Source organism: Chenopodium album, chromosome 7 (assembly GCF_948465745.1).
Source record: "Chenopodium album chromosome 7, dcCheAlbu1.1, whole genome shotgun sequence".
NCBI lineage: Eukaryota > Viridiplantae > Streptophyta > Magnoliopsida > Caryophyllales > Amaranthaceae > Chenopodium > Chenopodium album.
The window spans coordinates 25,481,653-25,497,418 of record NC_137840.1 but is presented as its reverse complement, the minus strand read 5'-3'; positions in this window follow the sequence as shown (position 1 = coordinate 25,497,418).

Here is a 15,766-nt window from a genome sequence, read left to right as displayed (position 1 = left end):
TAGGTCAGAATGACCTAATTAGGGGCACATTTACCAAAGACCCTATAAATAGGGAGATTTCCCCCAAAATTGGGACAACTACATTTTATTACAGTATAACCTACATTCTTTTACATCAGAAAATCCCCTAATCTTGGAATCGGAGAAGATCTTACCTCTGTTTCCACATTTACTCCCATTATTCTTCAAGTACTCACTTGACCGTCAAAGGCGGAGTTCCAACCACCCGGAGTCTTCGTTGTTTTGCAGGTACGGACCGTGCGCAGCTAGTCTCTGAGCAGTAACTCTCCCGAGGGACAAAAACACCCAAAATATTTGGCGCCGTCTGTGGGTAGAGTAACTCAAGGATGGTTCAAGAGTTTGTACCACCTCGTGACCGTCTGGTTGATCACCCGGAGGCCGTTACTAACCAAGAGGATGATAATCCTAAAGTTAAAACTTACATTGCCAAAGATGGCTCCCTGATCACTAAACGCATCCGTCCAAGGAACACTATGGAGCGAGGCGAGAGCCAGGCGGATACAAGCCGACCCCCTGGTCAACCGAAAGATGAAACCCGTACGATAGGTGGATCTGCCTCAGTCATCTGGGATGAATTCATGAAATTCATAACTAGTTTCATGAGTGAAATCAAGGATCTGATTACCAAGAGTAAGGCTGGCCCAAGCAAGGGTCAGTCCGCAAAGAAGACTCCTCAAGGGAGGAAAAAGCCAATCCGGGACAGGTAGCCGACTCTGCATCCAAAGGACAAGGCAGTTGGGACCCTCGACTGGTCCAAGATTGTTTTGCCCCTGACGAACACAAAAACCTTCGATAGTTTGAACAATCAGAGGGAAACAAAAAATCAACTCCTGACACTCGGGAAATTATTACTCGCAGAAGAGGTTAAAAGTTGGCTGAGTCCGCCTCTACATCGAGCTTTCCAGACAGCTTCAAGAACATATCAGCGGGGAAAACTCAATCCTTACATGAGAGTCATACAGGCGGTAATACCGTCCACTCTGGCCCTTAGATGATCGGGAATGCACCGTATGTCCCTCCTATAGTCTACGGTCCATACTCCCCTCACTTCATGCAGTCGACCCTCTTTGGGGGCCAGGCGACATATAAGGTCAAGCCTTTGGAGTGGCATCTTAGACTGGTCAAACTTGGTGAACAAATTTCTGCGTTCACCAAGGAAATAACCGAAGCCACATAACCGGCAAAGGTTAAGAATGTGTTGGTAGGTGCTTATGCTGGTACCACCAACCTAGAGAACCACCTTATGGCCTACTCCAACCTCATGCATATGCAGGAGCTGGAAGAGGCTATGTGGTGCCGGTGTTTCCCGGCTACATTGAAGGGCATCGCCTAACAATGGTTTGGTAACCTGCAAGCCGATTACATCGACAGTTTAAGGAAGCTTGCTTTCCTGTTTGCCTCCAACTTCTCGATGAACATCCTTGCCAAGAAAACAAGTCTCGACTTGAGCACTATCCGGCTGGGAGATAGAATAGGGCTCCGCTCCTATATCAGGCGGTTCTACCTGGAGAGAATTAAAATCCAGGGGCTGTCTGACGAGGTAGCCTATACAGACTTCTTCAAGGCTCTGATGGACGGGTCGACCTTTAAGTTCGACCTCGTTTGAAAGAGGGTTTTCACCCTTCTAGAGGCAGTGATAGAGGCAAAAAGCTTTATTCAAGCTACCGACCTCTGCTCGTCCAGCCACCAGTTGGACTCAAAGAAGTCCGACAAGCAAAAAGAGAGTCGGTCTGCTCAGCCGGCTCAGAAAGCAGAAGAGAGTAAAAAGAGAAAAGAAGTTTGGGTGTTGAAAGCAACCTGATTAGTCGTCTAAAAAGAAAAAGAAAGAATTGAAACCATATGTTTTGCGGTATGAATTTAATAAAGACTGCTACACTATCTTTACAGAGGTGAGGGACTTGCAGAGTATTGAAAAGCCGAATCCTCTGAAAAGTTTTGTTAAGTTGGGAACAAGAATAAATTCTGCCATTTCCATCAAGAAGTGGGTCATGACACCAACAACTGCTACAGTCTCAATCGGACGTTGGACCATCTGGCTGACAAGGGCTTGTGAAGTCATATGTCTTGAAGTCCTAAGCTGATTCTAAGACGAATCCGGGGCATTCATCAAAAACTGTCCAGCCTACTACTAGTTTGGATACTGATAAGGATCCAGTCTACACCATAGCAGGCGGATTCGCAAGCGGTGGCCCGGCAATCCGGGGCACCAAGGATCATCTGAAAAGGGTGATCCATTTAGTCGATGATGGACAATCGTCCTTAAGCGCGACATTCCCAGATGTCCTCATCACGGAGAAGGATCGGGGCAAGGTTCGCCGAACGCATGACGACCCAGTCGTCATTGAATGCAAGGTCGCCAACCAGCTAGTTGGCCGGATTCTCATATACACAAGTAGCTCTTCTGATCTCATCAGCTACAAGTGTCTATTCCAACTTAATTACAAGCGGGACGGCCTGCGCGACGTCTCCCACCCATTAGTTGGCTTTGGGGAGGAGTTGTGCACCCAGTTGGACAGATTGACATACCAATTCGGCTGGGGGAGAAGGGGCAAGGACGGCACATGGTCGTCTGGTTCTTGGTGGTTAAGGAGTTAACCGCCTACAACATCATCCTTGGCCGACCCACTCTGAACGAGTGTAAGGCCGTCATCATCCCAGCTCTCATGCTCCTCAAATATGAAAGGGATGATCGCACTATTGGCTCCCTTAACGGGGATCAGAAGAGGGCAAGAGAGTGTTATCTCTTAGATGTTAAGCCGACTGCTTCTTCAACCAGTCAGCTGAGTGAGCCTATAGACCTTGATGACGTCAAGGATCCCGATTCACCCCCTCTAGTTGCCGCAAAGAAAAGGAAAACAGTAAAGCTGGTGGAGGTGAAGAAGGAAAAGAAATATCAATCACTAATGGGGGAATGGTTAGATGATTTCTGTCCCTAGCCGGCTTGTGAGCATATTGATATCCTTCTGGATGACAGCCATCCAGAGCGGACGGTTAAGGTGGGGACAACTGCCTTTAAAAGGCTTAATGCAGATCTGCACCTTCTGCTAAAAGAATTCAAAGACATATTTGCCATTGAAGTGGAAGAGATGCCAGACATTAACCCGGATCTTGCTATCCACAAACTCATCGTGGATTCTAAAGAAATCACGGCGAAGGGAGAAGTCAGGTGGTAGCTGCTAAAGTAAAAAAAGATGCTTAACGTTGGGTTCATTCGGCCATGTAACTTCCCTCACTAGGTTGCAAATGTTGTTCTGGTAAAAAAAGACGAATGACACCCGACGTATGTGCGTTGACTACATAGACCTCAACAAGGCATGTGCGAAAGACAGTTTTCTACTTCCAAAGATCAACAATCTGGTCGATTCTACAGTCGGCCATGCCTTGATGAGTTTTTTTTATGCCTATCCTTGCTTCCATCAGATACCCTTGTGGAAAAAAGATCAAGAGAAGAAGACCTTCGTCACTGATCAGGGGTTATTCTGTTATACTATGATGTCGTTTGGCTTGAAGAATGCGCCAGTTACTTTCTAACGGATGATTGATACAGTCTCCATTAATCAGATTGGAAGGAATGTAGAGGCGTACATTGATGACATGATAGTTACATCCAAGCTACAGACGGATCACCTTGCTGATCTCCGAGAAACCTTCACCACACTCAGGCGACATAAGGTCATGTTAAATCCCAAAAAATGTGTTTTTGGTGTTGAGTGTTGAAAGTTTCTCGAATTCCTAATTGATCAAAGGGGGACATAGGCTTACCCCAAGAAGATACAAGCGCTAATTGACATGAAGTCACCCCGCAGTGTTAAAGAAGCTCATAGGCTTACCGGTTGTTTGGCTGCGCTTGGGAGATTCCTTAGCCGCTCAGGTGGCAAGTGCCTTTATTTCTCCCAGGCAATCAAGAAAAAGACTAGATTTGAATGGGGGGATGATGCTAAGGCAGCCTTTCAAAAACTGAAAGAACATTTGCACTCTTTGCCAAAGCTTGTTAGCCCTCTACCAAAAAAGATGCTCTTTATGTACCTAGCCGTCTCAGATCATGCCCTCGGTGCTGTTCTCCTTGCTGAAAGAGACGAAAATTAGCTCTCGGTCTATTTCATTAGCCATGTGCTCAAAAATGCTGAACTTCGGTACCCCATGGTTGAAAATTTTGGCATCGCACTTTACATGGCTGTTAAGAAGTTAAAACCATACTTCTTGGCACATCCGGTGGTGATCTATACTGATTAGCCCCTCAAGCGGCCAATGAGAAATCTGGACTCATTCGGAAGAATGCTTAAATGTGTTATTGAAATGCAAAGCCTTGAAATGTCCTACGAACCAAGAAAAGCAGTGAAGGGTCAGGCGTTTGCCGACTTCATTGTCGAAATGACAAGGCTGGTTGTTCCAAATAACCTTTATCAGGTTTGGAAGGTGCATGTAGACGAGAGCTCTACTATGAACGGCTGTGGTGCAGGCATAATCTGTGAATCCCCTGAAGGGCACAAATACGAATATGCACTGCGGTTCATGTTCCGTGCCTCAAACAATGAGGCGGAATACAAAGCCCTGTTAGCCGGTATCCGCATATGTAAGGTGGCAGGGGCAACAAAAATTGACGTCTTCTCAGAATCTCGGTTGGTCGTTAGCCTATACCATGGTGAATTCGAAACCACCCTTTTGGCGATGATCAAGTATCTACAAGCGGTCAAAGCTGAAGCGAGGACACTTGAAGAATTTCATCTAAGTTAAGTTCCCTGGTCGATGAACAATCAGGCGGATGCTCTGTCAAAACTAGCATCCTCTGCCTCATGTGATGCGCCTCAGTCCGTCTTTTGGGAGATAATGGAAAAACGAAGCATATCAGATAATGAACCCATTGGAATTCTAGACCGAAGTTCAACTTGGATGGATGGCATCCGGGCGTATCTCACAGACGGCACGCTCCCTTATTCACCCCAGGAGGCAGCCGTGCTGAAAAAGAATGTAGCAAACTTTGAGATTAGAGACGGAGAACTCTTTAAGGTGGAGTTTTTGAAGCCCTTATTGAAATGTGTTACACCAGAAAAGGGGAGAGAAGTTCTCGAAAAGTTGCATGCTGGATTCTGCGCCTCCCACTCAGGCGGCAGATCCCTAGTCGTTAGAGCCAGGCGGCATTATTTCTGGCCCACTCGGGAGTTAGATGCCATGGAATTTGTTAGAAAATGTGACAAGTGCCAACGATTTGGCAAGCTTATCCATCGCCCGGCTACTGATCTAATGGCAATCCACAGCCCGCTCCCGTTTGCTAAATGGGGCATGGACATGTTAGGACCGTATACGCCTGCACCAGGCAGGAAAAGCTATATACTTGTGGCCGTGGACTATTTTACCAAGTGGGTGGAAGCACAGGCGGTAAAGGGCGTCAAGATTTACCATCTGAGGATGACTCGCACCTACAACAAGAGAGTGCATAAACGGCCCCTGAAAGTTTTGGACTTTGTGCATCAAAAGATGGAGGCAACCGGTAGGGCCAATGAGAAAGGGAAGCTAACTCCCAATTGGGAAGGCCCCTACCAGATTTATGAGGAAGTAAGAATCGGCACTTACAGCTTGGCTGCCTAGAACTTGGAATGTAGATAACTTGAAAAATTACTACTTTTGAGGCCTGTAAATTTTTGTAAATAAAAAGCCTATCAATGAAAAGCTTCTTTTTATTTCAATATCAATTTAATTTCTTTGTATGTATGCATGCGAAAATTGAGTTACTGTCTGTGAAAAACACAGGCGGACAACAACTTAATTAAGATCAAAAGACATAGTGGCTAAAATTAGAATTAAGATTGAGGTCAATAGCCGGATGCAAAATTGTTTTTATAAATTCGTCTGCTCCGATTTGAGTAAGGCAATCAGCGACGCCCCTCCGGGTGTTATCATCGCAGAGGGAATTCTATTGTCTGCTATAAAAAAATATGCAGACGGCAAAGATTGAACGACCAAATTGGTCAACTCATAGCTGTCTGACAAAAATAGTCTAAAAGAATGATCTAGTTTAGGAGCCTGATTTCAAGAGATGTCTGCCGACAAATACCGAAGTTCTCTGTTAGACTATTGAAGTTAGGTCATATGCTATAATGGGGCAAGAGATTAAGGTGCAATGGATTGAGAATGTCCCAGACGGCCTCTATGTTGTCTGAAACTCGACAAACAGGCGAACAATGTGTCTCCTATTTCATAAACGGCCAGGCGGAAGCATCTTGCTTGGGTAACAATGAAATACCAATTGCCCCAATGAGGCAGGTGATTGAAGGTACACCGGATGGCCTTTACGCCGTCTAAAGGCTATCAAATAGACGGACAATGTCCCTTGTGTTAATGTCTAGCAAACGGTAGTCGTCCGTTTGGCGAGCAGAGAATCCTATGTGGATACTCGGATTGGGTATAACGGCGTCTAGTAGTCGATTGTGCACTTAGTTTGGGGTAATCACTACTGTGATTGATTAACTTAGGAACATTCCATAGTCTTTAAAGTATCTAACATTCTAAAGTCAATCAATCATACAAGTACCGAAACCAATCACATAACCGTCAGGGGTAAGAATGGCTAGTAGACTGTCTGAATTTGCCACATGCTTTAAGAAGATAGGAAAAAAATTTCAAAATGCAGAATATATATATGCATAAATCGAGACAAAATAAATATCATAAAGACAACTTAGTTGGCACTTTCATTAAAAACCGACAAAAGTCGTATAAATATTGTTACTGGATCACATCCGGGAGAAGAGAAATTAAATTGTTAACCGACTCCATAGTCGACAACGAACACAAATACTCGGTTCACAGGTCCGCCTGGTTCATGGCTGAGGAAGGTCCACCTTGTTTTCTAGATGCTGATCCCCTTCGTTGGTAGCCGTCTGGTCCTCCTTGGGGTTCTCCCCGTCAGAAGGGACATCGATGGCTTCCACTTCCCTAGGCTGGTCTCAGGGTGGCTCGGCGAACTCTTTGTTCATCCAAGCGGAGAAGGATTCAGGCTCCGGCTCACCCTTCACCCATAAATATACTATAGTCTTGGTATACTGAAAAGCTAGAGACCACAGGCGGTAGTCTTTGTTGGGATAAAGGGCAAGCCAGGCGATTTTCATCCGGGTGTAAGCATCCTCCTCGTTCTCGGCGATCACCCGCTCCTCTGCCGCCTCAATGGTTGCCTTGAGGTTTTTCTGGACCTGCTCCGCGTCCTGCTTTAGCCTCTCAATCTTCGCCTTGAGGTCAGCATTCTCTTTGGAGACTCCCTGCAAGGTCAGGAGGTCTTCCTCCGCCTTCTTCAATTTGGTCTCAACCGTGCTAGTTTTTTCTTAAACCTCCTCCAGAGCTTGCTTGAGACCCTTAACCTCCTCCGCCTATTTAATAAAGATGGCTTTAGTTTCAAGTTAACTAATTGTACACTCATATTCAATAACATCTTGAGAATCCCTAGCCGATTTAATGGCTCTTTTTACCTCCTCCCTCTTCCGGGCGTAAGGCCGCTTGAGCCCCTCAACCCTGTGCATGGTCTGCAAAAGCAAGCGGTGTCAATCATGCGGGATATTTTATGCTTAATTGCAGAAAAAAGATTTAAGTGTACCTTATACAGCAGTGCCAAGATTCGTTCGACACTGAACATCTCAATGCCAGGATTAACATCCTTCCCTCTCTTATGTAGAGCCGCCAGCATGGACCAGGCATGCGCTTGGACATCCGGCCATCGGGGGGATTGATCTGCACCGGGCGTTAAAGGTGAGTGAGCCATATAGGCGTCACCAGATTAATACCGGCTGTTTGATGAAGAAATTTGTTACGAGTGTGATTTCACTCGCAACGGCCAGCCAAGCTCAAAGGGGATTCGAAGAGATTGAATTTACCTTCAGAAACTTGTGGGATTGCTCCACCCACAAGCGTAGTGAGGCCAGATGGGACCATATCAAAGCCCACTCCGAAGCCTCCCACGATTACATTCTTCCCCCCGTTACGGAGGCGGTTCTTTCCAGAAGACCCATCTAGGCCTGTCTTACCTGAAGTCGCTTTCGCAGACTTAGCAAGTTTGGTTGGGGTAGTTGCATCTTCCAGGCCCCGCTTGAGGAGGTTCTTGGTAAAGGACTTGTGAGGTTCTCCACCCTACAACATCAATGACAAAGCTTAGCATCCAGTAGCGCCTGATAAAATGAAGAGATGTAAAGGGAATTTACCTCTACCCTTAGCTTAGCAGATTTGGCCTCCGCCAGGTACCTTCTTATCTGAGCGAAGGACCGTTTGGGGGTCTTCTCTTCAGCCACCATGTTTAGAGCTTCTTTTGCAAAAAGATAACAAAAACATTAAACAAATTGTGATTAAGTAGCATAAATACAAGCGGCGTTTAGCCGGATGCCAATCAAACATACGTTTTGGAAACATGGTGCTGAGGCCGCAGGGGGACAAGAACGCCTCGTTCTTGAACCATGCACACATGGGAATCTAGTTATTAGGGACTTTGATTACGTCCTGGGTAAAGAGAGTCTTTGGATGGAGCTCAAAAAACTTTGTCTCAATGATTGCGACATAGTCATCTCCCGGTATTTTGGGGAGAGCGCATCTCCCGGTTCTCTTTATGGGTTGGGGCAGACAACAAATAAAACCGCATCTTCCAATCGTCGTACTTGGACACCTTTTCCAATGTCATCTGGTATTTAAAAGGGTGGTTAGAGTGTACCACGCCCTCCAGCCGCTTGGGTTGCGACTCAAGTAATGAATGTAGATAAATGCCTGCCAACTGGGGTTCAAGTTTTGCATCTCAAGGGCGGCAACATACCCTAGAATGGTGGCCCGTGAGTTTGGTGGGAGTTGCTAGACTCCTAGGCCATAAGCCTTAAGAATAGCTCTCACCTCATGGTGAAGAGGGAAGTAGAGACCTATCAAAAACGCCGCCTCATAACATCCAAAATAGGTGTCGGCGTTCGGTTGGTCATCCACCCAAGCTATAGTTCCCAGCGTAGGCGGTGCCCGGATAGTATACCCTTTACCTAAGGGCCGCTTCTTTACAAAACCCTCTATGCCGTTTATTGATGAGTGACATTTATGTCACTCTTAGGGAGTAGTTTTTTAGTTATTTTCGTGTTTATTTTCCCTTTTATTCTCTTGTTTTCTTTTTAATAAATTTTCTAGTTTATTTCTTAGTTTTAGTATGTTTTAATTTAATTTCTTTATTTAATTAGTTTCTAGTTTATTTTCATATTTTTATTGCTTTCAATTTATTTTATTTCGTTCCTTTTCTTTATTACTTTCATAATGTTTATTAGTTTTAAGTTTATTTTATTTACTTGTATAGTTTTATGTCTTTATTAGTTTTAGTTTTATTTCTCTTATTTCTATTTTACTTTTATTTATTTTAATGAGTTTGGAGTGTTTTTCATATTTTATTTGTTTGTGTTTTATTTAATTTTGTTAGTTTTAGTTTTAATTCTCTCATTTCCTATTTTAGTTTTTTTTTAGTTTTATTTTATTACTTATTTCTATTTTATTTTTCTTAATCCCTTTCCTCGGTTTTGTGTGTAGGTGTTCGGGTTAAGTCATGTGAGTTTGGTTTCCGAATTCATGTCAAAAGTTAATTGCCGACTGCACAAGCCGCCAACACCACCGCAGCCGCCTCCTATCACCCTCCACCACTGCTGCCCCCTTCACCACACAAACCATCAGCCGCACCACCACCATCACCCACCAATTTCACCCAACTAACAACTCCCTTGCTCCAGCAATAACAACAGCCACCTCTAACAACTACAACCAGACCCCCACCAGCTCAAATTCCAACCCAATTAATAGTCACAGCCACGCACCTGGAAGCCATCATCACCCTCAAATTCCACTCCAGCTCCCACGCAACTAACACCCCGCAAGCAGCCGCAACCACCAACCAAATTAGCCCACCAATTAACCGCATCAACCAACACTAACACCACCAATCAGAATTTAGGAGCAGCCCCTACTGCCCTTAATCATCTCTAACATCACCTCACCTCCATACCCACCACCAATTCGCAACAGCACCACCACCTACAACCAATTCATAAACCACCAAAACTCACACCAATTAACCTCCTCCGTCCACCCTTCGTGCACATCAACAACAACCACTATCACCCGCCAATTCACGCACCCAACAACTAGAACCCCCTGCTGCCACCAGTCCACCGCAATTACTCACCTCGATTCCGCTATTTTCACCCAAAAATAAGAGCAAATGGAAAATTAATCAAGTTCGAGCAAACTAATAAGAGTTCGGTCGAAGTACGAGTCATAAACTTTCAAAGTTATGTAAATTAAAGAGGTGTGGTCAAACACACCCATGATTCGACCGAACCAACCCCGTAGTTTGGCCGCACCAACCCATGGTTCGACCGAACCATTTCACGATCTATGCACATGGCTTGTAATGAGGATCGAACGGTGGTGTTTGCTTGATGCCGATTTTCAATGATGATGAGCGGTAGTGATTTGATGATGATGGTTGTTAGTTTTCTTTAGTGAGATGCAAAGCATGGGATTACAACCCCATTTTAGAGCAACTTAATTCGAAAGAAGAAGAGGAAGGAGGGGTATGATATTTTTGTTGGGGATTTGTGGGTTTTTTTTATTTCCTTTCCTTTTTCTTTTATTTTTATTTCTTTCCTTTTCTTTTCCCTTTCCTTATTTCTTTCTTTTATTTTTATAATTAGTTTTCTTATTTTATCTTTCCTTTTTACTTTCTTTTCTTTTACTTACTTAGTATTTTATTAGTTTGGTATAAAAACCCATTTTTGGGGTAAGAAAAGGGGGAGGAAAAGAATTATCATTTTATTCTACTCTCTAATTAGTTTTAGGAGAGCTTCTCTCTCTAGGTTTAGGGTAGGATTAGAGTAGTTTAGAGAGAGAAAGTAAGGGTTTCACCATTGTTGAGCTTGGATATTGAAGAGGAAGATTGATCTTCTTGCTTGTAGATTTTAACATTCAATCAATGAGAATCTCTATCTCTCTCTCCTCTATTTTTTTTTGCTTTATTTGATTATTATTTTAGTTGTTGGTATTGCTTATTAATCATGTTTATTCTTGATTATTTGTTAATTAATCTTGTTTTTAGCATGATTAGTGAGTAATTTCCCCATTAAGGGGGATGGTTGTGGTGTAGTTGGATCTTGAGCATGTTCTAGGTTTTAGAATTAATTTATTTGTGATGAAAGTCTTTATATGCTTGATATTCTTTAATCTTCTTGCAAGTGCACATTGTTGGTTGATTAAAGGTGAATCTTTGCTAACAAGGAACGGAAGTTGACTTAGTTAAGGTTCATTACTATCGATTGTTATTCAATAGTACCTCCTAGTATATTGTTCTAATGTGGAAACATAGAGGCTATGTTAGGAGAAGCCAATTGACCCCGGAAGGCGGCTAGATTGGATCCTTTACTTTGATATTCGAGCATGTTTAGTTCATAATTAATTCAATTTCTATGCCTTTTTTTATGTTCAAGTGAATGCTATACCTAAACCATTTCCCTTAATGTTTTATTTCTTGTTTTAGCATCTTTAGACTTTAGTTTATTTATCTCTTAATCCGGACTAGCTTAATTGTCGATAACAATTGGTGGTGTTTATCCTTACTCTGTGGTTCAACCCCTATGCTTGCCTTATACTCGTATTAGGTTTGTTTAGGTTGTATAAATTGTAATAGATCTAGGGATAGACAATTGACGACGTGTTTATTCCTTTATCATTTATCATGATTTCTTTGTCCTTAACAGAGACATGAATTTTGAAAGGATCGTCCTTATCCTCCCACTTTTTTCTCTCTTCAACCTCACTATCCTCAAGCAGAGGGAGGGGAGTGTAACTGTCATCCTCAGAGCTCGACCCTTAGGTGAATCTTCATCATCTCCTTGGTCACCGGCTGACCTAGAAGTGGACTCTTCCCCGTTTCGGTGTACAAGGTCAGCTTGATCAATTTCCATCTGGGAAACGGTTTCTTCATCTTCTCTACCCTCATGAAAAATTGTATCCCTGGGGGTTCTTAGGATGCCAGATGGAGAATACTCCCTAGAACCTTTGTTACCCTGAGACCCCTCAACCGAGGTTACCTCTCTAGGCGATACTTCCAAAGTACCGTCTCCTCAACGCTGTCTGGTAGGCGTCTGTTTAGTTTTGGCCATCGTGTCCTACAAAGACACATAGACAGTCGATTGGGGAGTATAATATTGCTCCAAGCACCTAGAGTCGGCACTCCCAGTCCTAGACTTAGCCGTCCTGTGTAACTGGCTGACTACTAACCTAGGATGTGTTGCGTGTGTTGGTGATAAGTCCATTTATTGAATGATTTTAAATAATGGAATTGAGTTGAGAGGGGTAGAGGCGGTACCTTACGCCTATCTCTAAAAGGGGGGTAAACAACGAGTTCCAATTGAGTTGCTGCAAAAGAAGATCCTGCTTGCTTGAGGCACAGGCGGTCGATAACCGGCTAACGCAGGCGGGAGAAATGCAAGGTTTGTGTTCACACACAAACGGTAGCCAGACTCTCTCTCTCTAGAAACTCTTTGACTTTATCTCTCTAGAATATTTTGAAAACGTCAAAATTTAGAGGGGTAAAGTGAGTATTTATAGAGGGGTAAATTTGAGGGTAATTTCCACATAATGTGAAAAGTTAAAATTTTCACAAAAAAAAAAACGTTTTGAATCGCCACCTATGGAAGAGTAACATGTGTCACAGGTGCCATGTGGCGTGCCACTTCACATTTGTGAGGAGCAAATGTTATGGGTCATTTTACCCATGCCACGTTGCCCAATCAGGCCTTGACACGTGTCATACTTTGGTTGGTCCAAATTGGGCCAATATCCTTTTGACACGTGTCTCTCCTTGAACTAGGGAAGAAAAGGCGGCCTTCATCGGCATAAATCCCGAGAAAGCCGCAATGCGGCGCGGCCCATATTAATTAGGTCAGAATGACCTAATCAGGGGCACATTTACCAAAGACCTTATAAATAGGGAGATTTCCCCCAAATTTGGGACATCTACATTTTATTATAGCATACCCTACGTTCTCTTACATCAGAGAATCCCCTGATCTCGGAATCCGAGAAGATTTTACCTCTTTTTCCTCATTTTCTCCCATTATTCTTCAAGTACTAACTTGAACGTCAGAGGCTAATCTCCAACCACCCGGAGTCTCTGTTGTTTTGCAGGTACGAACCGAGCGCAACCAGTCTTTAAGCTGTAACTCTCCCGAGGGACAAAAACACCTAAAACACTCTTCATGAGGTATACTTCTTTTTTTCATAATTTCCCAGAAGACTAACGGAGGCGTTTCACTAGAGCCGAATATTTTAACAGAGCATCCGCCTGATAGTTTGTTGATCTTGGCACCTAACTTAGATTGAAGTCTTCAAGTGTCCTAACTTCATATTTTACCGCCTTCAAGTATTTGATGATAGCCGGATTGGTGGCCTCATAAACACCATTGTACTTGCTAACGACCAATTGGGAGTCAGAGCAGACGTTAATCTTTGTTACCCCTTCCGCCTTGCACATTTAGATGTCGGCTAGTAGGGCTTCATACTCGGCCTCATTATTCGGGGCCTGGAACTTGAACCCTAGTGCATATTCATATTTGTCCCTCTAAGGAAACTAACAAATTACGCCTGCACCACAACCGTTCATCATGGAACTCCCATCCACATACACTTTCAAAACCTGATTAATGTTGTCCGGCTCAGCCGGCCTTGTCATTTCGACAATAAAGTCGGCGAATGCCTGCCCCTTTATTGCCGTCCTTAATTCAAAAGTGATTTCAATTCCCTGCAACTCAATAACCCATTTGAGCATTCTAATAGAGGATTCCAGGGTAGTCATTGGCCGCTTTATCGGTTGGTCAGTGTAAACCACAACCGGATGTGCCAAGAAGTAAGGCTTCAACTTCTTGACCGCCATGTAAAGGGCATGGCCAAAATTTTCGACCATAGGGTACCAAAGTTTCGCGTTTCAAAGAATGTGTCTAATGAAGTAGACCGGGAGCTGGATGTCGTCTCTTTCAGCTAAGAGAACGACATTGAGGGCATGATCTGAAACAACCAGATACATATAGAGCGCCTCCTTCGGCAAGGGGCTGACCAACCTTGGCAAAAAGTGCATATGCGTTTTCAACTTTTGGAACGTGTAGGGAATATATCACGCATTACCCCCAACTTGAACCCCACTGTGATCATACACTTAAGCATGGTGGCGTCCAAAAGGAAGGAAGTCAGAGCAAAAGAGTCGCCAACAAGTTTTAGGAACTTGTAAACCGTTCACAGGGTGAAGGTTACACCCCTTAACGATCCAAGAGATCGTCAACTCCAATAGGTCTAGAACCATGACTGGAAGTTCGGGGATGAAGGTACAAATCCAATCTAAAAGAGAAAGAACCTGCCCTAATAATAGGCCTCTACTTTATTCTTCTCGTATTCATGTGCGCTTTCTAACTAACATGCAATAAATAGGTTAACCCTAAACCTGTTTAATATATGTTGGTTGAATATTAATGAACAAATAAAAATATTATTGGCGATCACTTGAATTATAATCATATGAACCCTAAACAAGATTATTAATTATCTAATTAAGCGTGATTACAAGTACCAATTTCCTTTAAACATGCATAAAAGGCGTGATCAAACAATAACAATAAATATAAATCAAGCAACATAATATTAATCATCATAATAAATACAACAATTATAAAAATAATAATCACAATAATCATGTTAAAGCATAATAATAGCAAGATCCTAGGCATGATACTTACAAGATTGATAACAAACCCTAGCATGTCACTAAACAATAAAAACCAAAGCTTAAGCCCAAACATGATACTAACATGCTATTAAGAAAGAAAAATAGGAAGCATTAGATGAATCATAATTGATATAATAAACTTATTGTTACCCTAAACATCATACTAAGGAAAGCAATAAAATATCCTAACATGATACTAGGAATCAAAATAATACTCTAAGCATGATTTCTATGTCAAAATATCAATTATACAATTAAAGTACTTAGTTGGATGCCTCATACCTATTTCTAATAACAAAATACACACGTTATTAACTTCAAGGAAAATATAAAATCAAACAATTAAATTAATTGATAAAGATTTGGGACCAAACCCTTAGAAATACCAAACCTTTCACGTTTGGGGCAAAGGCTACTTCAAATTATGCTAGGTGTGTCAAAATCTTGTGAATGCGGAATTTTATTTGTAAAAAGTTGGTTTAGATAGAGGGAGAGAGAGTATCAAGATTTTTTTGATGAGAGTTGGTGAAAATTAGATGGGAATTGGTGAGAATTAATGATTAAAAATAGAGGTCTAAGGACGCTGTTTATAATGAAAACAGACCGGACCAGATAAAAAAGAATCAGAATTTTAATAGGAATAAAACACGCCTCTCTCGCTGCAAAAGCCTTTGTCGCCGCGCGACAGGCCTGTCTTCCGGCGCTGCAAGACAGTTTTTGCAGATTTTGTTTTTATCATATATTTTGATCTAGAAGTCCAAATGAGTCATATAATATATCGTTGGAAATCTCTTGAAGTCTAATTTCCAAAAAAATTAGAATCATTTTAAAATATTTTTTATACAAAAGGATATTACCAAAATAGTGGAAGGGTGTCAGTTTTTGATAGAGTTTCGTATCTCATTCATATCCTTTTCGTTATAGCTCGAAATTAAAAGGATAATATATCATTGGAAAGATAATGCCAAGATCTATCCA